Source organism: Nomascus leucogenys, chromosome 13, assembly GCF_006542625.1.
Source record: "Nomascus leucogenys isolate Asia chromosome 13, Asia_NLE_v1, whole genome shotgun sequence".
Taxonomy (NCBI): Eukaryota; Metazoa; Chordata; class Mammalia; order Primates; family Hylobatidae; genus Nomascus; species Nomascus leucogenys.
The window spans coordinates 11,535,597-11,561,330 of NC_044393.1; positions in this window are offsets into that span (position 1 = coordinate 11,535,597).

Sequence of the window (25,734 nt, forward strand, 5' to 3'; positions counted from 1 at the left end):
ACGGAGCCCTATTCAAATTACAGACTTGTGCGCAGGGTAAATGTTTGTCACTGTTTTGAGTCATTAAGTCTTTAAGCGGTTTGTTATGCAGAAACAGACGACAAGGACACTATCACAGGACACGCCAAGAAACCTAAGCCTTAACATGGTGTTCATAGCTGTCATCCTTTTCTCTCATGTTTTAAGACCCGGGCAGTGCCTCTGTGGATGCATTTCTTACTATCCACGTGGACCATCAGTAGAAAGAAAAGCAGACATGTATTTTATAGATTTTGTTGTTGTTGCAGCAGGTTTCATATGTGTTTAGAAATAATATCTAGCCACAGAGTGATTGGAGAATTGAGTGGCTTCCAGGCACAGCTGAAATCTATTAATAATTAAAAAAACAGCTAATTATGTCATATACCTTCTGTCTGCCCCTCCAGATCCCTCCCATTCTTCTCCAAGAGGTGTGGAAGGCTAACCTGTAAAGACTGTAACAAAGGGCTTTCCTCTGGCTTCTGGAAGAACAGCCTTATCAGGAATATGGAGAAAAGAGAGTGAGTCAGGGGATAAATATCTTTTGAAGAAAGGTGTGGAGGTAGGTGGTAGCATGCTAGTGTAAGTTTAACAACTGGCTCTCCAGGAAAAAAAAAAAAAAGGATGTATATATACACATAGACGTTTGCTACAAATTTTACTGATATAAAGGATATGTTGCACACAATTTGCAAATAATAATAAGATATTCAGTATTTATTTATTATAAATTCCATAGAGTTAATTGATTTTCACATAATACTTTCAGCCTATTAGACCATGAAGATGGAGCCCTCACGAACGGGATTAATGCCCTTGTCAAAGAGACCCCAGAGAGCTCATTTCACCATGTGAGGACACACAGCAAGATGGCTGTCTATGAGCCAAAAAGTGGGTCCTCATCAGACACTGAATGTGTTGCAGCCTTGATCATGGACTTCCCAGTCTCAATAACTGACACATAAATTTCTGTTGTTGATAAGCCATCCAGTCTATAGCATTATGGGTAGAGCAGCCCCAGTGGACTAAGACAGGAAGGAAGGGTCCTATTGTCAGCACTTGGTGCTGCGCAGTGGTGAAACTTCCCCGTTAATGATTTCAAGTACCTCGGATCCTCACCACCACCCAAGATGTGCAACTGTTATTCACCTTCATCTACAGGTTCAGAGAGGCTGAGCAATGTGCTCAAAGTCACACAGCTAGAAAAAGGCAGAGTTGGGCATAGGCCGCAGGCCAGTGTAGCAGAAGCACACCGAACAGTTCCAGACGCCTTCTCTCACAGAGGCCCCACGCGACCTTCATTTCAGTTCCAGATTCTCAGCATATTTACCATGAAATATTGATCCTTATCCTTCCATCTGCTTTGGGTGAAGACAACAGGCTGTGGCTAAGAGAAAGCAAGCCTATCCCTGGGGCCATTAACAGCCATTTTTAAACACTCTTTAGTAAAGACTATTTCTCAGTCTGGATAATCATGATAATCATGTAGACAGCATGAATTTTGTTTCTTGCTTGGGCAGTCAGTGCAGCACTGACTTTGGAACCAGATAGACCTGGGTTCAAATCCTGATGCTGCTACCCACAAGTCACTGGACTGCTTTGAAACCTCATTAATCCTTGTGGTTCTTGTTGGTTAGTCTGTGAAAGGTGATATCAGTGATTGCTTCATATGGTTGTTATGTATTCACAGAAAATGTATTTACAATGTCATGTGCCTTACCCATAGTAGTTTCTTAAAAGTGCTTATTCTTATGTACATAGTGTCCTAACTTTTAGATATTCTCATTGTTTGTTTGTGTAAACAAAAGATCCTGGTTTGCTGAAAAATGTGTGAGTATATTTGGGGATTTTTTTTGATGGAATCTCACTCCGTAACCCAGGCTGGAGTGCAACGGCACAATCTCAGCTCACAGCAACCTCTGCCTCCTGGGTTTAAGTGATTCTCCTGCCTCAGCCTCCCGAGTAGCTGGGATTACAGGCATGTGCCACCACACGCAGCTAATTTTTGTATTTTTAGTAGAGACAGGGTTTCGCCATGTTGGCCAGGCTAGTCTCGAACTCCTGACCTCAGGTGATCTGCCAGCCTTGGCCTCCCAAAGTGCTCGGATTACAGGCATGAGCCTGTAAGCACACAAAGACTTGTCCTCCTGGAGGACATTATGTTGAGCGTCTGGCCTGGGATTTATACTAAATGAGAATATATTCAAAAAAAGCAGGACAATTGCTGGTAGAAATGTAAAACGGTACAGACACTTTGGAAAACAGTTTGCAAGAGAGTTTGAAAATTGTTTTAAAGTTAAATGCAGAAATGACCAATGAAAAAATGCTCAGCGTCACTAATCATCAGAGAAATGCAAATCAAAACCACAATAAGATATCATCTCACCCCAGCTATGATAGCGATTATCAGAAAGACAAAAAATAACGAACGCTAGCAAGGATTCAGAGAAAAGGCAATTCTTATACACTGTTGGTGGGAATGTAAACTAGTACAACCACCATGGAGAACAGTAGGGAGAGACCTCAAAAAAACTACAAATAAGATTACCATATGATTGAGCAATCGCACTACCGGGCATTTATCAAAAGGCAGGAAAATCATTATATTGAAGAGACCCTGGCATTCCCACAATAGCCAGGATATAGAATCAACCTAAGTATTCAACACCAGATGAGTGGATAAAGAATATGTAGTACATGCACACAATGGAATACTATTCATTCATAAAAAATAATGAAATCTTATCACTTGAGGTAACATGAATGGAACTGGAGGACACTATGTTAAGTGAAATAAGCCAGAAAGTTAAACACTGCATGTTTTTATTCATGTGTGGAAGCTAAAAACAGTTGATCTCATAGAAGTAAAAAGTAGAATGGATGATCCTAGAAGCTGGGAAGAGTAGGCGGATGAGGAGGTAGGGAGAGAATTCTTAAAGATTACAAAATTACAGCTAGATAGGAGGAATAACTTCTACAATTCTATAACACTGTAGGATGTCTATAGTTAACAATGCTATATAGTTTCAAATAGCTAGAAGGAGGATATTGAATGTCCTCAATATAAAGAAATGATAAATGTTTATCATAGATATGCTAATTACCCTGATCTGATCATGATACATTATATGTATTGCAACATCACTATGCATCCCATAAATAGGTGCAGTTTTAAAACTATCTGTTAATTTTTAAAACTTTTTTTAAAGTTCTTAAATAAATTTTTAAATAAATAAAGTTAAATATAAATTACCATACAATCCAGTAATTCCATTCCTAGGTATATATCCTAGAGAATTGAAAATTTATATCCACACAAAGACCAATTCATGCATATGTATAGCAGCATTACTCATAATAGCCAAAAACTGGGAACAATACAAATGTCCATCAATAGATGAATGAGTAAACTAAATATATATGTCCACACAGTGGAATACTACTTGGCAATCAAAAGGAAAAAGTACTGATACATGGTAGGACATAGATGAATCTCAAAAACACTACATTAAGTGAAAAAAAACTAGATGCAAATGATTATGTATTATATGATTCCATCTATATGAAATGTATGGAAAAGGCAAACCTTTAGAGACAGAAAGTAGATTACTGGTTGCCTAGAGTTGAAAGTAGGAACACAGAGTAACTGCAAATGAGTCTGAGAGAACTTTTTCGGTGTCATGGAATGGCTCACAAATTGAATTGTGGTGATAACTGCACATCTCTATAAATTTACTAAAAATCATTTAATTTTACATGTAAACAGGTGAACTTTATGCTACATCTCAATAAAGCTATGCAAAATTAAAAAGAAAAGCCAGGTATAAGATTACTTAAAAAGAATTACATTTTTAACTGCTTGGTCAAATAACTCAAGGCCTCTGTCACTTCTCCTGCCTCATTTCCAGAAGAGACATCTAATATTTAACCTGCTTTAAGATAGAATCTAGAATAAATAATAACAACAATGTCTATTGTGTATGGGTACTCCTAGTATATTGTACTCCATGATACACAATTGATATTCTTTGTCCATGTAATCCTATCATCTGATCTGCAAAATCTTACATAATATTATCTCCCACAAATCTATAGATGAGAAAGTTGAGGCTCTTATAAGTCAAAAAAAAGTGTCCAAGGTTACTGAGCAAACAAATGCCAAAGCTGGGGTTTTTCTAGCAAGAGTGAAACCATCCTTTTATTCTCTCCTGTAAGGAAACTTTCATACCCATTCTGTACATATCTGCAGCCTCTTTTAATCCAAAATGAAGACTTGTACATCAACTCACAACAAATCAGCAAATAGGAAAGATACAAGCATACTCATTTAATTGACAGAATTTAATTTATATTGTAAAAGTGAACATATATAATAACTTGCATTGAGTTAAGAGACAATCAAAAAGCTTCTTGTAGGTTGAATCTTTGTGAGTTATTTCTTAAAAAGCCCATTTACCTAACTTTGACATTCTAATAAAAAGATAAGATTATGATTCTCGAGAACTGTATAGATGATAAACACAGAATAGCTAAAAGACAGAGAAAATGCAATAAATAAAATACCACATTGCAAAAAAAAACAGAACAATCATTACGTCTAACCATACGAAAGTAATGGTATATCAATACAATCAAATATAATGTAACCTTTAAAAAATCATGTTTCAAAGATTGACATCAGCAAGGTGGCTGACTAGAGAGGCCTAGTGTTCATCCCCCAAGAAAGGACAATGGCAATGAATGGCTAAGATTTTCTGGAGTGCTGAAGAGAGTACTGGAGTGCAGTGGGGGAGTGGAGACACATCTGTGGTGACTGGAAGTCCAGGAGGGCAGCATGGAGGAATCCAGCCTCTGCAGCCTCATTTTCCCCACTTGGATCAGATCTGCTCAGATTCAGAAGGCATTTCCCCTTGCAGGAAAAAGATAAGCAGAAGATCCCCACCAGCCCCTATCCCCACCACAAACACCTACAGTTCTTACTGCAGAGGAATTCCACAGTCCTGAGTCTGGCTTGGAGAGCTGCTGGGAATTCATGCAGCTGCACTGCCCCAGAGTAGGAGCACAATGTGTGTGCACTTCCACACTTCCCACCCCCATCCACCCCACCCCCGTGAACCAAACTGCTGCAGCATGGTGCCATCTTGAGACCAGAGCTGCCTCTGGAGTGCACACTGCTGTGGGGTCCAGTAGTCTCTCCAGCAGTGGGGATCCATTTTCATTCCACCAAGGCTACAATGGTTGCTGGACACCACAAGTCCAGCCACATGGAGCATGGGCCCAAGACTGGCTGTGAGTCTGATCCTCCACATCAGGGAAAACAACCCTCTGCTGTTACACTACCAGCCAGAGAAACAGTCTGGCCATTCCACCCAGGGCAAACCCATTCTTGAGCCAGCCAAACTGCTGTGTGCCCTCTCCTGAGCAGGAGAGATCCCTCAGCCACCAAGCAGCTAACATACCCCTAAGCCAGTCAAGAAGCTATGTGCCCCCATCTTAGGCCTGAGAAACAGCCCTGTTGGCTGCCTCTAACAGGCATAACCCCATGTCAGCCACGCAACTGTGCGCCTACATCCTGAGCTGCAAAAGCATCCCTGTGAGCTTCCCCAAATAGACACTCCCCAGGCTGGTCAGGTAGCCTCGCACCTGTATCCCAGACCTGAGAAACAACTCTGGGGAGGAAGACAACACTGACAGGCAAGCCAAGCAGCCTTGCAACTGTGTCCAGAGCCTAAGAAAAAGCCCTATGGTCTGCCCCTAGCAGGCATGCTCCCATGTTGGCCAAGCAACTGTGCATCCATGCCCACAGCCAGAGTAACAGTCCCATGACTGCAACCCTAGCAAGGCAGATCCTAGGTTGGCCAATCCACCGTGAGCACTCACATGCCCCTGACCTGAGAAACAGCCCAGCAATCCCACCCCCAGCAAAGCCATACAATCACACTACTTATTTTCTCAGCATATGTCATTGAGACACTCACAAACATCACTAGCATGGATTACAGCTGAAGAAACTACATGGAGCCTGCACTACTGCATTCACATAAAAGCAGAGCCAACAAACCCCACCAAACTGACCCTCCAAGACCCATTATTATGAATAAATCTTTCTCTTCAAAGTGTACTCCATAAAATTCAAAGAGGTGACTTTTCCCCTGGATACATGGAAATTAACATGACACATCAAACATAAAAAATGCAAGGAAATGACACCTGCAAAGGAACACAATAATTCTCCAGTAACAGACCCCAATCATAACCAAATATGTGAAATGCCAGAAAAAGAATTCAAAATAATAATCAGGAAAGCTCAGTAGGATACAAGAGAATACAGACAATTCAGTGAAATTAGGAAACAACTCATTATACGAATGAAATTCAATAGAGATTGCTATCATGAAAAAAGAGCCAAACAGAAATCCTAGAGTTAAGAATTCAATGAATGAAATTAAAAATATAATCAAGAGTTTCAATAACAGACTAGATCAAGCAGAGGAGTAAATTTCTGAACTTAAAGAAAGGTCTTTTGAAATAACACACGCAGACACAAGAAAAAAAATTAAGAAAGCCTACAGGATTTATGGGACATCATCGAGTAACAAATATCACATTATGGGTGTTCCAGGAGAAGAGAAGAGACAGAGTATATAAAACATATTTTATGAAATAATAGCTAACATTTTCCCAAGTATTAGGAGAGAGACACATATCCAGGTCCAGGAAGCTCAAAGATCCCCAAATAGAATCAATCTAAAAAGGTCTACCCTGAGCCATATTATAGTCAAATTGTCAAAAGTCAAAGACAAAAGGAGAATTCTAAAAACAACAATGGAAAAGCATCAGGTCATGTATAAAGGAATCCCTATTAGATTAATAATGCATTTCTCTACAGAAACCTTACAGGCCAGGAGAAAACAGGATGATATATTCAAAATACTGGGGGAAAAACATTGCTAGCCAAGAATATTATACTCAGCAAAGCTATCCTTCAGAAATGAAAGAGAAATAAAATCTTTCACAGACAAGTAAAAACTAAGGGGATTCTTCACCACCCTACCAGCCATAAAAGAAATGCTCAACAGTCTTACATTAAAAAGTGAAAAGATACTAACCACCATGAAAACATGCAAAACTATAAAACTCACTGGGAGAACCAACACACGAAAGACAAAGAGGAAAAAATTAAACATTATCACTACAAAAAACCACCCAACCACAAATATAAACAATAAGAGAGGAAGTAAGTAATGAAGGATATACAAAACAAAACAAAAAAATCAGTAAAATAACAAGAGTATGCCCTCATCTATCAATAATAATCTTGAATGTAAACAGATTAGATTCCCCATTTAAAAGATAAAGACTGACTGAATGGATAAAACACATGACCCAACTATATGCTGCCTAGAAGAAATTCACCTCACATGTAAAGACACACATAGACTGAAAATAAAGGAATGGAAAAATATATCACACAAATGGAAACTAAAAGTAAGCAGATAGCTATACTTATATCAGACAAAACAGACTCCATGTCAAAAACTGTAAAAAGAAACAAAGAAGGATATTAAATAATAATAAAGGGATCAATTCAGCAAGAGAATATAACAATTATAAATATATATGCACCCAACACTGGAGCACCCAAATATATAAAGCAAATATTATTAGATCTAAAGGGAGAAATAGATCCCAATACAATAATATTTGGTGACTACAACACTCCATTCTTCAGGATTGACCTTATGTTAGGATACAAAACAAGTCTCAAAAAAAATTTGAAAACTTAAAATTGTATCAAATATTTTATCTGATTACAATGTAATAAAACTAGAAACTAATAAAAAGATGAAAATTCAAAACTATATGAATACATGGAAATTAACATGCTCCTGAATGACCAATGGGTGAAGGACACAATAGAGAAGGAAATTTAAAAATTATTTGAAACAAATAAAAATAGAACACAATATCCCCAAACCTATGAGACACAGCAAAAGCAGTATTAAGAGGCAAATTTATAGCAAAAAATGCCTACATAAAAACTAGAAATATTTCAAATAAACCACTTGATGCATCCCAAGGAACTAAAAATGCAAGAACAAACCCAAAATTAGCAGAATAAAAATAAATAAATACCAGAACAAAAATAAACCTGAAACTAAAAAACTTACAAAAGATTAACAAGAAGTCAGTTTTTTAAAAAGATAAGTAAAATAAACAATTTGCTAGACTATGAAAAAAGAGAACACCAAAATAAAATCAAAAGCAAAAAAAGATGTCACAACAGATACAGCAGAAATATAAAGGATCCCTAGAGACTACTATGAACAACTATATACTAACATATTTGAAAACTTAGAGGAAATAGATAAATTCCTGGACACATACAACCTACCAAGATTGAACCAAGAAGAAACAGAAAACCTGAACACACCAATAACAAGTAACGAGACTGAACAAGTAATAATAAGTCTTCCAACAAAAAAGTCCAGGACCAGATGGCTTAACCACTGAATTCTACTGAATCTTTAAAGAAGAATTAACACCAGTTCTCAAACTATTCTATAAAATGAAGCAGAAGAAACTCTTCCTAACTCATCTTACAAGGCCAGCATAACCTTGATATCAAAACTAGACAAGAACACAAACTTTAAAAAGCAAACTACAGTCCAATATTCCTGACAAACATAGGTGAACAAGTCCTCAAAAAAATACTAGCAAACCGAATCTAACAGTACATCAAGAAGATAACACACCATGATCAAGTGGGATTTATCCTAGGAAGCAAGGATGGTTCAACATATACAAGTCAATAAACATCATACATCACATCAGTAGAAAAAAGAACTAAAACCGTATGATCATCTCAATAGATGAATAAAAATCTTTTGATAAAATTCAAACATCCTTAATGATAAAAATGTTTAATAAATTAGGTATAAATGGATGCATGACAAACCTATAGCTAATATGTTTCTGAATAGGGAAATGCTGAAAGCTTCTTTTTTAAGAACTACAACAAGACAAGATGCCCACTCTCACCACTCTTTCAACATAGTATGGAAGTTACAACCAGGGCAATTAGGCAAGTGAAAAAAAGAAAGGACATCCAAATTAGGAAAAAAGAAACCAAATTATTCTTGTTTGAAGATATGATCTTATATTTGAAAAAACTAAAAACTCCACCAAAAAAACTATTAGAACTGATAAACAAATTCAGTAAAGTTGCAGTATATAAAATTATTGTACAAAATGTAGACGATGGGTTGATCAAACCACCATGGCATGTGTATACCTATGTAACAAACCTGCATGTTCTGCACATGTATCCCAGAACTTAAAGTATAATAAAAAAAAGCAGTAGCATTTCTATACACAAACAACTAGCTGAAAAAGAAATCAAGAAAGTAATCCCACTTAAAATAGCTAATAAAAAATTAAATACCTAGGAAATTAAATACCAATGAGGTAAAAGACCTCTACAATGAAAACTGTAAAATATTGATGAAAGAAATTATAGATGATACAAACAAACAGAAAAATATTCCATGCTCATTTATCAAAAGTTAATATCAAAAGTTAAAACGACCCAAAGCAATCTATAGATCCAATGTAATCTCTATCAAAATACCAATGATATTCTTCACTGAAATAGAAAAAACAAATCTAAAATTTGGATGTAACCACAAAATATCCTGAATATCCAAAGGAATCCTGAGCAAAAAGAACAAAGCTGGAGGTATCACACTACCAGACCTAAAGATATACTACAAAACAGCATGGTACTGACGTACAAATAGATACATAGGCTAATGGGACAGAACAGAGAGCCCAGAAATTAATCCACATATCTACAGCCAACTGATTTTTTACAAAAGTACCAAAACACTCATCTGGGGGAAAGGACAGTCTCTTCAATAAGTAGTGCTGGGAAAACTAGAGATCCATGTGCAAAAGAATAAAACCAGACCCCCATCTCTCACTCTATACAAAAATGGACTCAAAATGGATCAAAGTCCTAAATATAAAGTTCAAAACAATAAAACTACTGAAAGAAAACAACAGGGGAAACACTTCAAGACATTGGTCAGAAAAGATATTTTATGAATTAAGACCTCAAAAGCACAGAGAGCAAAAGCAAAAATAAACAAATGGGATTATATCAAGCTAAAAAGCTTCCACAAGAAGAGAAAACAACATAGTGAAAAACCAACCTACAAAATAGGAGAAAATATTTGCAAACTACTCATCTCACAGGGAATTAATGTCCAGAATTTACAAGGGAACCAAACATCTCAACAGCAAAAAATACCAAACAATCCAATTTAAAAATGAGCAAATGATCTGAACATAACATTTCTCAAAAGAAAATACACAGATGACCAACAAATGTATTTTAAAATGCTCAACATCATTAATTATCAGGGAAATGCAAACCAAAACCACAATGAAGTATTATCTCACCCCTGGTAGGATAGCTATTATCAAAAAGACAAAAATAATAACAAATACTGGCAAAGATTCAGAGTAAAAAAAGAACTCCTATACACTGCTGGTGGGAATGTAAACTAGTACAGCCATTATGGAAAACAGTATGGAGCTTCCTCAAAAATCAAAAACAGAACTACCATATGATCCAGCAATCCCACCACTGGGAATCTATCCAAAGGAAAGAAAATCATTAAATCAAAGAGATAGCTGCACTCCAATGTTTATGGCAGCACTGCTCACAATAGCCAAGATAGGGAATCAACCTGTGTCTAACAACAGATGAATGGATAAAGAAAATGTGGTACATATACACAATGGAATACTATTCATTCATAAAAAAGAATGAAATCCTGTCATTTGCAGCAACATGGATAGAACTGGAGGACATTCTGTTAAGTGAAATAAGCCAGAAACAGAAAGTTAAACACCACATGTTCTCACTCATGTGTGGAAGCTAAAAAGAGAAGTTGATCTCATAGAAGTAAAAAGTAGAACAGAAGATACAAGAGGCTGTGAAGGGTAGGGGGATTAGAGAATAGGGAGAGAATTGTTACATGATACAAAAGTATAGCTAGATGGGAGGAATACATTCTAGTGTTCTAGAGCACTATAGGATGACTATAGGTAACAATAATATAGTTTCAAATAGCTGGAAGGAGGATATTGAACATCCCCAATGCAAAGAAGTAATAAATGTTTAAGATGATGGATATGCCAATCACCCAGATCTGATCACTATCCATTATACATAACAAAACATCACTATGTGCCCTATGAATATGCATAATCACTATGTGCCCTATGAATATGTATAATTATTACTTGTCAATTAAAAAATAAAATTTTAAAAATCAAAAAGAATGTGAACATTAGAAATAAAAAAAAAATCATGTTTCCCAGAATACTTAATGGCATAAAATATACTTTAAGATATAATTTAGTGAGAAAAGCAGGATATGAAATTCCATAAAGAATATAATACCAAAATTGTAAATAATACTACAGTTTATGCACATATATATACACACACACATATATATATATACTCAAATAGGCCAGGTGTGGTGGCTCATGCCTGTAATCCCAACACTTTGGGAGGCCAAGGTAGGTGGATCACTTGAGGTCAGGAATTCGAGACCAGCCTGGTCAACATAGTGAAACCCCATCTCTATTAAAGATACAAAATTAGCCAGGTGTGGTGGCACACACCTGTAATCCCAGCTACTCAGGAGGCTGAGGCAGGAGAATCACTTGAACTGGGAAGGTGGAGGTTGCAGTGAGCCAAGATCGCGCCATTGCACTCCAGCCTGGGCAAAGAGAGCTGTCTCAAAATATATATATATATAAAATATATCTTATATTATATATTATGATATATATTATATATAATTATGTTATTATATAATATAACATATAATATATATTATATATTATATATAATTATGTTACATATATTTTATTATATATAATATATACAAAAACTGTCTCAAAATATATAAAGATGCATATATACATTGTGTGCGTGCACAAATGTGTATGTGACTAAAAAAATATGCATCAAAAATAACAGTATTAATGGTTACTTCTGTGTAATGCAATAATATGTGATTTTTACTTTCCACCTTACACTTTTCTGTATTTGGCAAATAAATGATTCACTCTTAAGATTAAAATTAGAAAAAACTACACACATAACTATGTTTAAAGGAAAACATAATCATTAGAAAAAATGAATTTTATTTTTACAGACACACTTGCTCTAAATAAACTCTTACCTAATTAGGGTACTGATAGGTGCATGTGTAACATATAACGTGAAGGACTGAAGTCTAGTTTCTCAAACGAATTTTTTTTCTTTGTTCCAATTGAAACCAATTTGAGAGGCACTCCCAGGGTGCCATCTGTCCTTTCCCAGTCATATCCTCACCACCAGCCTTGGACAACTTTGTTCAGATGAAATGGGGACCTTTTTTGTGTCCACTCCTTGACAGCTTTGAAAATTATTTAGCTTCTATCATGATGGATACTCTCTGCCTAAAATGACAGATGGGCAGCCTCGGAAAATGGACGACATGAAATTTGAAAAATGATACGACTGCTGGTGGACAGACTTTTTTTAAAAGAAAAGTTGACATAAGTTTGAAATATAGCATGGAGGCCTGTTCTATCATTTTTCTCCCTCTGAAGAAATCAGTAGCTGTCCTTCATCCATATGCTCTTCAGGAAAGAAAACCTATACTCGAGTTAAAATGGATTCTTCTTTTTCCCTCCTTAAAAAGTACGTGAGGTAAACTGTAGGAGTGAATTTGCTCATTTACTCACTCAACAATTTATTGAGTGCCTACTATATGGAGACCATTGGTTAGTGGCTGGGGATATCAAGATGTATTATAGTCCCTTCCTCCAGGGATCCCATGGCCCAGTGAAGACAGAAGAGTAAATAGATGATTAGCATCCAATGCAGTATGATCAAAGAGAGAAGTGCATCAGGAGTGTTAGGGGCCCTGGAGGCAGGGAAGAAGGGTGTTAGAAGAGTCTTCCCCCGAGAAGGTGATGCCTGAGATGAGTCCTTTGCAAAGCTCAAGTATTTCTCTTATTGTCTTGGCTAAATCTTGATGAATTATGAAATCATCTGCCTGTTGACACAGAGGCAAACCTTTTCCTATGAACCATTTTACTTAGCCACACAATTCCAGGCCACATCTCAGCTGCGGGTTGGCATGTGCCCAGAGAATTCCAGTTCCTTTAACAGATTAACTTTTCAATGTTTTACCCACCTCAGCAAAGCAAGGATTTTCCCCAAAAAGTGAGCTAATTTCTCTCGTTTCGCCTTCTCTTCTTCCCCACAATCATATAACACAACCTGATGTCATCAAGGTATTTATTTTCTTGGTAGGAGGCCCACGTATGTGCTTTTGTTACCTGAGGTATTCGAGTGTATTTTAAGAACACAAAGGGAAGGAAGGAAACAGAAGTTGCCTCACACCCCTGATCAAAGGAGATGCAACTTATCCAACAGGAGCCCTGCGGATGCTGTAAAGGCTCTGGGACCTGTGTCTCCAAAGCTGGCATGCTCTGTGCTCTCCCCTGTGCTCCTGGCTTTGTGATGACTCAGTTACTCTCAGCCTCTACTGAATTACTGCACTTTTTACCCTTCTTGCGGCTAATTTCAGGCTTTCACTGCCTCATTGCACCTGCTCTTTCTCTTCTCTCTGCATTCATATATTAGCATAATTTAAGTTCAGAGCACCTTCTCTCAAGAGGGGAAGAAGGAAGGCCAAATAGAACTCTCCAGCAATCATCCCACCTCTCCCCAGAGGAAAACCAAAATGAACAACTATCCACATAAGAAAACACCTTCATAAGGACTGAAAACTCAGGTGAGTAATCGCAGTGCCCAATTTTAATATCATATCAAGGAAAGAGGCACTGAAGATGGTAGGAAAGACAGTTTTGAATTGCCTACACCACCCCACCTGTATCCCCCCACAGTGGCCACATGGCATTGAGAGAGAATGTGTGTGCTCAAGGAGGGAGAGTGCAGTGATGATGGGACTTTGCATTGGAACTCAGTATAGCCCTGTCACAGTGGAAAGCAACATTGGACGGAAACTCACCCAACATAGATGAAGGGGGCATTTAGATGAGCCCTAGCCAGAGACAAACTGTTCATCCCAGGGTCAGAACTTAAATTCTGCCTAGCCTCACCACCACGGGCTAAAGTGCTCTGGGTCCTATAATAAACTTGAAAGGCAGTCTAGGCTACAAAGGTTGCAATTCCTGGGCAACTCCTGGTGCTGTCCTGGGTTTGCAGCCAGTGGACTTGGAGTACACATGACCTAGTAGTTTTTACTCCCAGAGGATATTTGACAACATCCGAAGACATTTTTGGTTTTCAAGACCAGGGGAATGCTATTGGCATCTAGTAAGTAGAGGCCAGGGATGCTGCTGAATATTGTACAATTCCCAGGATAGTCCCCACAACAAAAAAAGTATTCTAGGCCGGGCGTGGTGGCTCACGCCTGTAATCCCAGCACTTTGGGAGGCTGAGGCGGGTGGATCACGAGGTCAGGAGATCGAGACCATCCTGGCTAACAAAGTGAAACCCCATCTCTACTAAAAATACAAAACATTAGCCGGGCATGGTGGCGGGCGCCTGTAGTCCCAGCTACTCGGGAGGCTGAGGCAGGAATGTATGAAATGGCATGAAACCGGGAGGCAGAGCTTGCAGTGAGCCGAGATCGTGCCACTGCACTCCAGCCTGGGCGACAGAGCGAGACTCCATCTCAAAAAAATAAATAAATAAATAAATAAATAATAAAATAAAAATAAAAAAATAAAAGTATTCTACCCTAAATGTTAATAGTGCCCAAACTGAGAACCGCTGCTCTATTATAAAGGGCTTGATACTATTTGTGCTTCAGTCTGCTCTGCCAGGATGTGAAATTTTAGAGAGTTGGGGTCATTTCTTACTTATCACTCCACCCATCCCACAATTACAGAACAGGCCCTAATACACATTTGCACAAGAGAATCATTAAACATTATTAAATAAAGAGATTCCTGATGCCTTCACTGGAGGATGCCACACAGAGTTGCCCACGAAGAAGGAGCTCAATTGCAGATCAGCTCCTGGCCTCCCTGCATCCGCCCTTGTGGCTTTTGAATCAGAGCTTGCCTTTGAAAGCACTGTTACTCTGACCATGTCACCCTGATATGAACCATCCCTACTCTGATTGACAGTCACACAGGCTTCCTCTTGAACCTGTTTTAGCCACACTGGAGTTATCAAAATCCATCTCTCTCAGGTCCCTGCCACCATCACAAAATGAATTTCATCAACTCTACAGAAACTAGACCAAATATTCCAAACTATACCCTCTAAATTTGGTGAATACCCATCTAGCTTTTATTGTTTAATGCTGTAACCAGCAAAAAGAAAATTCAGTTTATTTCCACAGATGAAGTGATTTTGGAAAGAGGCAGGAAACCATTGGAAAAGAAGAAATTAAAGATGAGGAAGAAAGGATACAGACAGGGAAGAAAAAGGGACATGCAAGGAAGAAGCATGCAGGGAGGAACAATACAGACTCCTTCAGTCTTGATCTCAGGGATTTTCGAGCTTCAGGGTCACCAGGGGCAATCCTGAGTGGTCCTGGGACACATTTGGGTCTCACTATTAAATAGATCTTACTATAGCTCTGATACTTACCTCATGGAGGACCATATGAGGGAACACAAAGTGCTTTGAAGGTTGTTAACATGTAATGAATGTTCAGAGAATACTTACGAGGGCTGTTGTTCTGACTTCGGTCTAAGAACACCAAGGGACTTGTTCTTGACATTTTTTTTCATAATCACAAATAGGAAACCTTCATCTTGAGATGCCTGCAAAAAGTTTTATTTATTTATTTATTATTTTTTGGGTGGATTGAACCTTTTTTTATTTTTCATTTTTAATTTTTGTGGGTACATAGTAGTGTATATATTTATGGGTTACATGAGATGTTTTGATATGGGCATGCAATGTGTAACCACATCAGGGTAAATGGGGTTTCCATCACCTCAAGCATTTATCCTTTGTGTTGCAAACAATTCAATTACACTTTTTGTTATTTTTAAATGTACAGTTAAATTATTACTGACTATAGTTACCCTCTTGTGCTATCAAATGCTAGGTTTTATTCATTCTATTTTTTATACCCACTAACCTTCCCCACCTCCCCCACCCCGGCCTCCTACTACACTTCCCATCCCCTGGTAACCATCCTTCTACTGTCTATCTCCATGACTCAAATTGTTTTGATTTTTAGATCCCACCAGTAAGTGAGAACAAGTGACGTGCATCTTTCTGTACCTAGCATATTTTACTTAACATAATGACCTCCAGTGCCATCCATGTCCTTGCAAATGATGGGATCTCATTCTTTTTGATGGCTGAATAGTACTCCATTTTGTGTGTGAATAAACATAATTTCCTTTTATTATTATTATTATACTTTAAGTTCTAGGGTACATGTGCACAACGTGCAGGTTTGTTACATATGTATACATGTGCCATGTTGGTGTGCTGCACCCATTAACTCATCATTTACATTAGGTATATCTCCTAAGGCTATCCCTCCCTCCTCCCCCCCGCCCACCCCACGACAGGCCCTGGAGTGCGATATTCCCCTTCCTGTGTCCAAGTGTTCTTATTGTTCAATTCCCACCTATGAGTGAGAACATGTGGTGTTTGGTTTTCTGTCCTTGCGATAGTTTGCTCAGAATGATGGTTTCCAGCTTCATCCGTGTCCCTACAAAGGACATGAACTTGTCCTTTTTTACAGCTGCATAGTATTCCATGGTGTATATGTGCCACATTTCCTTAATCCAGTCTATCATTGATGGACATTTGGGTTGGTTCCAAGTCTTTGCTATTGTGAATAGTGCTGTAATAAACACACGTGTGCATGTGTCTTTATAGCAGCATGATTTATAATCCTTTGGGTATATACCCAGTAATGGGATGGCTGGGTCAAATGGTATTTCTAGTTCTAGATCCTTGAGGAATCGCCACACTGTCTTCCACAATGGTTGAACTAGTTTACAGTCCCACCAACAGTGTAAAAGTGTTCCTATTTCTCCACATCCTCTCCAGCACCTGTTGTTTCCTGACTTTTTAATGATTGCCATTCTAACTGGTATGAGATGGTAATTCATTGTGGTTTTGATCTGCATTTCCCTGATGGCCAGTGATGATGAGCATTTTTTCGTGTGTCTTTTGGCTGCATAAATGTCTTCTTTTGAGAAGTGTCTGTTCATATCCTTCGCCCACTTGTTGATGGGGTTGTTTGATTTTTTCTTGTAAATTTGTTTAAGTTCTTTGTAGATTCTGGATATTAGCCCTTTGTCAGATGGGTAGATTGCAAAAATGCTCTCCCATTCTGTAGGTTGCCTGTTCACTCTGATGGTAGTTTCTTTTGCTGTGCAGAAGCTCTTTAGTTTAATTAGATCCAATTTGTCAATTTTGGCTTTTGTTGCCATTGCTGTTGGTGTTTTAGACATGAAGTCCTTGCCCATGCCTATGTCCTGAATGGTATCGCCTAGGATTTTTCTAGGGTTTTTACGGTTGTAGGTCTAACATTTAAGTCTTTAATCCATCTTGAATCAATTTTTGTATAAGGTATAAAGAAGGGATCCAATTTCAGCTTTCTACATATGGCTAGCCAGTTTTCCTAGCACCATTTATTAAATAGGGAATCCTTTCCCCGTTTCTTATTTTTGTCAGGTTTGTCAAAGATTAGATAGTTGTAGATGTGTGGTATTATTTCTGAGGGCTCTGTTCTATTCCATTGGTCTATATCTGTGTTTTGGTACCAGTACCATGCTGTTTTGGTTACTGTAGCCTTGTAGTATAGTTTGAAGTCAGGTAGTGTGATGCCTCCAGCTTTGTTCTTTTGGCCTAGGATTGTCTTGGCAATGCGGGCTCTTTTTTGGTTCCCCATGAACTTTAAAGTAGTTTTTTTCCAATTCTGTGAAGAAAGTCATTGGTAGCTTGATGGGGACGGCATTGAATCTATAAATTACATTGGGCAGTATGGTCATTTTTACATTGATTCTTCCTATCCATGAGCATGGAATGTTCTTCCATTTGTTTGTGTCCTCTTTTATTTCATTGAGCAGTGGTTTGTAGTTCCCCTTGAAGAGGTCCTTCACATCCCTTGTAAGTTGGATTTCTAGGTATTTGATTCTCTTTGAAGCAATTGTGAATGGGAGTTCACTCATGATTTGGCTCTCTGTTCGTCTGTTATAGGTGTATAGGAATGCTTGTGATTTTTGCACATTGATTTTGTATCCTGAGACTTTGCTGAAGTTGTTTATCAGCTTAAGGAAATTTTGGGCTGAGACGATGGGGTTTTCTGAATATACAATCACGTCTTCTGCAAACAGGGACAATTTGACTTCCTCTTTTCCTAATTGAATACCCTTTATTTCTTTCTCCTGCCTGATTGCCCTGGCCAGAATTTCCAACACTATGTTGAATAGGAGTGGTGAGAGAGGGCATCCCTGTCTTGTGCCAGTTTTCAAAGGGAATGCTTCCAGTTTTTGCCCATTCAGTATGATACTGGCTGTGGGTTTGTCATAAATAGGTCTTATTATTTTGAGATATGTCCTATCAATACCTAATTTATTGAGAGTTTTTAGCATGAAGGGCTGTCGAATTTTGTCAAAGGCCCCTTCTGCATCTATTGAGATAATCATGTGGTTTTTGTCTTTGGTTCTGTTTATCTGCTGGATTACGTTTATTGATTTGCGTATGTTGAACCAGCCTTGCATCCCAGGGATGAAGCCCACTTGATCATGGTGGATAAGCTTTTTGATGTGCTGCTGGATTTGGTTTCCCAGTATTTTATTGAGGATTTTTGCATCAATGTTCATCAGGGATATTGGTATAAAATTCTATTTTTTTGTTGTGTCTCTGCCAGGCTTTGGTATCAGGATGATGCTGGCCTCATAAAACGAGTTCGGGAGGATTCCCTATTTTTCTATTCATTGGAATTGTTTCAGAAGGAATGGTACCAGCTCCTCCTTGTACCTCTGGTAAAATGCAGCTGTGAATCCGTCTGGTCCTGGACTTTTTTTGGTTGGTAGGCTATTAATTATTGCCTCAATTTCAGAGCCTGTTTTTGGTCTATTCAGGGATTCGACTTCTTCCTGGTTTAGTCTTGGGAGGAATTTATCCATTTCTTCTAGATTTTCTGGTTCATTTGCATAAAGGTGTTCACAATATTCTCTGATGGTAGTTTGTATTTCTGTGGGATTGGTGGTGATAGCCCCTTTATCAGTTTTTATTGCATCTATTTGATTCTTCTCTCTTTTCTTCTTTATTAGTCTTGCTAGCGGTCTATCAATTTTGTTGATCTTTTCGAAAAACCAGCTACTGGATTCACTGATTTTTTGAAGGGTTTTTTTGTGTCTCTGTCTCCTTCAGTTCTGCTCTGATCTTAGTTATTTCTTGCCTTCAGATAGCTTTTGAATGTGTTTGCTCTTGCTTCTCTAGTTCTTTTCATTGTGATGTTAGGATGTGAATTTTAGATCTTTCCTGCTTTCTCTTGTGAGCATTTAGTGCTATAAATTTCCCTCTATACACTGCTTTAAATGTGTCCCAGAGATTCTGGTATGTTGTGTCTTTGTTCTTATTGGTTTCAAAGAACATCTTTATTTCTGCCTTCATTTCATTATGCACCCAGTGGTCATTCAGGAGCAGGTTGTTCAGTTTCCATGTAGTTGAGCAGCTTTGAGTGAGTGTCTTAATGCTGAGTTCTAATTTGATTGCACTGTGGTCTGAGGGACAGTTTGTTATAATTTCTGTTCTTTTACATTTGCTGAGGAGTGCTTTACTTCCAACTATCTGGTCAATTTTAGAATAAGTGTGATGTGGTGCTGAGAAGAATGTATATTCTGTTGATTTGGGGTGGAGAGTTCTGTAGATGTCTATTAGGTCCGCTTGGTGCAGAGCTGAGTTCAATTCCTGGATATCCTTGTTAACTTTCTGTCTCGTTCATCTGTCTAATGTTGACAGTGGGGTGTTAAAGTCTCCCATTATTACTGTGTGGGAGTCTAAGTCTCTTTGTAGGTCTCTAAGGACTTGCTTTATGAATCTGGGTGCTCCGGTATTGGGTGTATATATATTTAGGATAGTTAGCTCTTCTTGTTGAATTGATCCCTTTACCATTATGTAATGGCCTTCTTTGTCTCTTCTGATCTTTATTGGTTTAAAGTCTTTTTTATCAAAGACCAGGATTGCAACCCCTGCTTTTTTTTTGTTTTCCATTTGCTTGGTAGATCTTCCTCCATCCCTTTATTTTGAGCCCTATGTGTGTCTCTGCATGTGAGATAGGTCTCCTGAATACAGCACACTGATAGGTCTTGACTCTTTATCCAATTTGCCAGTCTATGTCTTTTAATTGGAGCATTTAGCCCATTTACATTTAAGGTGAATACTTTCATGTGTGAATCTGATCCTGTCATTATGATGTTAGCTGGTTATTTTGCTCATTAGTTGATGCAGTTTCTTCCTAGCATCAATGGTCTTTACAATTTGGCATGTTTTTGCAGTGGCTGGTACCGGTTGTTCCTTTCCATGTTTAGTGCTTCCTTCAGGAGCTCTTGTAAGGCAGGCCTGGTGGTGACAAAATCTCTCAGCATTTGCTTGTCTGTAAAGGATTTTATTTCTCCTTCACTTATAAAGCTTAGTTTGGTTGGATATGAAATTCTGGGTTGAAAATTCTTCTCTTTAAGAATGTTGAGGCCGGGTGTGGTGGCTCATGCCTGTAATCCCAGCACTTCGGGAGGCCAAGGTGGGCAGATCATGAGGTCAGGAGATCAAGACCATCCTGGCTAGCATGGTGAAATCCCATCTCTACTAAAAATACCAAAAATTAGCCAGGCGTGGGGGCAGGCGCCTATAGTCCCAGCTACTCAGGAGGCTGAGGCAGGAAAATGGCATGAACATGGGAGGCAGAGCTTGCAGTGAGCCAAGATCCCAGCACTGCACTCCAGCCTGGGTGACAGAGCGAGACTCTGTCTCAAAAAAAAAAAAAAAAAAAAAAAAAAAAAAAAAAGAATGTTAAATATCAGCCCCCACTCTCTTCTGGCTTGTAGAGTTTCTGCCGAGAGATCCGCTGTTAGTCTGATGGGCTTCCCTTTGGGGGTAATCCGACCTTTCTCTCTGGCTGCCCTTAACATTTTTTCCTTCATTTCAACTTTGGTGAATCTGACAATTATTTGTCTTGGAGTTGCTCCTCTCAAGGAGTATCTTTGTGGCGTTCTCTGTATTTCCTGAATTTGAATGTTGGCCTGCCTTGCTAGGTTGGGGAAGTTCTCCTGGATAATATCCTGCAGAGTGTTTTCCAACTTGGTTCCATTCTCCCTGTCACTTTCAGGTACACCAATCAGACATAGATTTGGTCTTTTCACATAGTCCCATATTTCTTGGAGGCTTTGGTGGTTTCTTTTTACTCTTTTTTCTCTAAACTTCTCTTCTCGCTTCATTTCATTCATTTGATCTTCAATCACTGATATTCTTTCTTCCAGTTGATCGAATTGGCTACTGAAGCTTGTGCATGCATCACATAGTTCTCATGCCATGGTTTTCAGTTCCATCAGGTCATTTAAGGTCTTCTCTACGCTGTTTATTCTAGTTAGCCATTCATCTAATCTTTTTTCAAGGTTTTTACCTTCTTTGCAATGTGTTCGAATATCCTCCTTTAGCTCGGAGAAGTTTGTTATTACCGATCATCTGAAGCCTTCTTCTCTCAACTCGTCAAAGTCATTCTCTGTCCAGCTTTATTCCATTGCTGGCAAGGAGCTGCATTCCTTTGGAGGAGAAGAGGCGCTCTGATTTTTAGAATTTTCAGCTTTTCTGCTCTGGTTTCTCCCCATCTTTGTGGTTTAATCTACCTTTGGTCTTTGATGATGGTGACGTACAGATAGGGTTTTGGTGTGGACGTCCTTTCTGTTAGTTTTCCTTCTAACAGTCAGGACCCTCAGCTGCAGGTCTGTTGGAGTTTGCTGGAGATCCACTCAGACACTGTTTGCCTGGGTATCATCAGCGGAGGCTGCAGAACAGCAAATATTGCAGAACAGCAAATGTTGCTGCCTGATCATTCCTCTGGAAGCTTGGTCTCAGAGGTGTCAGTCAGCCCCTACTGGGAGGTGTCTCCCAGTTAGGCTACTTGGGGGTCAGGGACCCACTTGAGGAGGCAGTCTGTCCATTCTCAGATCTCAAACTCCATGATGGGAGAACCACTACTCTCTTCAAAGCTGTCAGACAGGGACGTTTAAGTCTGCAGAAGTTTCTGCTGCCTTTTGTTCAACTATGCCCTGCCCCCAGGGGTGGAGTCTACAGAGGCAGGCAGGCCTCCTTGAGCTGCAGTGGGCTCCACCCAGCTCAAGCTTCCCTGCTGCTTTGTTTACATACTCAAGCCTCAGCAATGGCAGGTGCCCCTTCCCCAACCTTGCTGCTGCCTTGCAGTTAGATCTCAGACTGCCATGCTAGCAGTGAGCGAGGCTCCATGGGCATAGGACCCTCCCAGCCAGGTGTAGGATATAATCTCCTGGTGTGCCATTTGCTACAACTGTTGGAAAAGTGCAGTATAAGGGTGGGAGTGACCTGATTTTCCAGGTCTGTCATGGCTTCCCTTGGCTAGGAAAGGGAATTCCCCAAACCCTTATGCTTCCCAGGTAAGGCGATGCCTCCCCCTGCTTTGGCTCATGCTCCGTGGGCTGCACACACTGTCCTGCAGCCACTGTCTGGCAAGCCCCAGTGAGATGAACCCGGTACCATAGTTGGAAATGCAGAAATCACCCATCTTCTGCGTCACTCACGCAGGGAGCTGTAGACTACAACTGTTCCTATTCGGCCATCTTGGAACCCCACTCATTTATTGAAGACAGACTCTTGCTCTGTCACCCAGGCTGGAGTGCAGTGGCACGATCTTGGCTCACTGCAACCTCTGCCTCCCAGGTTCAAGCAATTATCCTGCCTCAGCCTCCCGAGTAGCTGGGATTACAGGCATCCCCAATCATGCCCTGTTCATTTTTGCGCAAAAAGTTTTAAATCCTCCTGGTGGTTCTCACCCAAAGTGAATCGGGTCCCCCAAAGGTTACATTCAGAACTGGGGGAGGTGTACTTTTACTTGTCACAGTGACTGGGAGGCATCAACTGGCATGTAATGTCAGGGGTCTAGGGACAACCAACATCTTGCCTCAGACAGGACACAATAAAGAACTGGCCTGCTCTATGTGCCAACCGTGTTCCCCAACATGAGAAACCTGGAGCCAAATGTCCCTAGGAATCCATCTGGAATCTTCCATATGCTTTTGGAGTTGCCAGCCTCCTAAATGGTGTCAAATCAAGTGTTAGCTGTTGAGTGTACCAGGCTTCTCTGTGGGTGGCAATGTAGTTAGTTAGGACTGCCAGGGTAAAATGAAATTTGCAGGGAGAGGAATGGGATTGGAAGTGAGTACATACAATTAAAAATAGCCTCACATTTTTATAGGACCCTGATCTGATTTCTCCCTTGTATAACAGCACGCACTATAAATTAGGATTGCAAAGGCTGGCCCGAGCTTGGAGGCATTCCTATTTTCCCAGTGCATTTTCGGCTTGGTGTAGTACCATTTAGAAATAAAAGCAAAAAGATTTATGTCTCATTGCATTTTGTAAAGACAAAAAATAGTTCCCAGCATGAAGAGGCAAAGGGATGCCAAATTTCAGTCTCAAATGAAATTTTGTTCCTTGCTAAAATTTGCTGAAAATGGCCATTTATATTGGAAACTATAATTTACACTTCATATGGATGTGACAGAGGAAACCTAGAAAGATTTTTGGAAAAGACAGGAGATGAGGGGGCAAAAAAATAAAAGAAAGAGAGAGAGAGAGAAATACACTGATTCCATTTTTCCTCCTGGTTCCTTTTTTTCTTCTCTTTTTCTTTTTTAACCAAGATGCTCACATATTTCTTTCAATGAATTTATTGGATCATAGAAACTGTTGTCCTAACTTGTCTTATGATCCATTTCCCCTTTTTATACACCCCATGGCCAGTCTCCAATGCCCAATCCAATGCAATACACTGTCTTAATCCTAGGAGCCAAGGTTTTGTGAGGGCTACTATAATTCAGTCAACAACTATGTATCACATTAACATCCACTTTGTTCCTACAGTGTGAATGTTCTTGGTATAACATATTTTACAGAAACAGATGATGCATGGCTGTCCTTTTAGCCCTCACAATCCAGTTTAGACATGGAGATATAACCTGCAATCCCACCTAAACCCACTCAACAAATATGTCCCATGCTGTTGTGCTGGGCCCTGTGACGAATGCTAGGAATGTGGCTATGGACGTGATAGGTGTGTTCCTGTCCCCATGGAGCTTACAATCTAGACAGGGAAACAGATCATCAATACATAAACAAATCACTCCTCAGTATATATGGGCAGATCTAGGAAGGAAAGAGTTGCAGTAGTAGAGAATTGAAGAAAGAGGGGGAAAGCTTGAGGCAGGAACAATGATAAGCAAATTGACTGTGTAAAGACAAGGATGGGTACAGGTAAGTTAAGGGCTGGGAGTTCCAGGCAGAGAGCAAAGTTTATGGTGTGAAGTTTGTAAGTTAGAAAATAATTCACCTGGTTCGGGGGAGGCCAGTGAGGCAGAGACAACAGCACAACAAAATGTCATGAGGCAGGAGTCAGAGAAAGCACAAAAGGAAGCGAACCATAGGGATGAGGGCTGTCAATGACAGTCCCAGCTCATGCTTATAAGTGCTTCTGCTCCTGCATAGATCCCAGAGGACAGGTGGCTGGGAGCATTTGCAGAGCCTGATCTCTAGCAGTGCAGGAGAGAGATGGCAGTGGCTTACAGTACTCACCTTCTGGAAGGTAAAATGAAATGCAGATGGGTGTAAGATGCCTCTTAAGAGGTGGCATAGGCAGGACTTGCTAGTTAGAAAGAGAAGGAATCAAAGGTGACTCTCAGGCTTCTGGCTCAAAGATGTGCTAGCACAGCTGAGACTCCAAAGGACAAGGTCAGAAGTGAGCTGGGTGAATCAGGAAAGACAACTTTGCAGATAGAGGGCATGGTGAGGTAACAAAGGCAGGCAGTGCTGCCAGGGTAGCAGGGTGTGTCAGAAGGGTCTGTGAACCGGGAGCGGGAGGAGAGCAAAAAAGGCCTGAAGGTGACAAGAGCTCCTCAGTCATGAAAACTGTGCCAAATGCTAAACCCACATTTCAATCCACTCAACCCCTTATGTGCACACAGCACGAGCCGTAGCATCTAGACCAACAATAGTTAAAAGCATGAGCTCTTAAGACACAGTAAGACTGTGGACTGTACTGAGTACTGGCCATGCTGAACTTCTCCCTGCCTCGGTTTCCTCATCTATACAATGGTGATAATCCTAGTTTTTGCCATAGAGGGTGGTAACAAGGATTCTATGTCATAATGTCCTCATCTATACAATGGGGATAATCCTAGTTTTTGCCGTAGAGGGCAGTAACAAGGATTCTATGTCATAATGTATGAAATAAACTTAACCCAGTGACTGGCACATAGAAAGAGTTCAGCAAACTTTAGCAACTTATTTTTAACTATCATTATTATGATTATTATTACAAATGCTGCACCTTTCGAATGGCCAGATCTATTTTTCTATAGCTGGTACCTGTCAGGGTT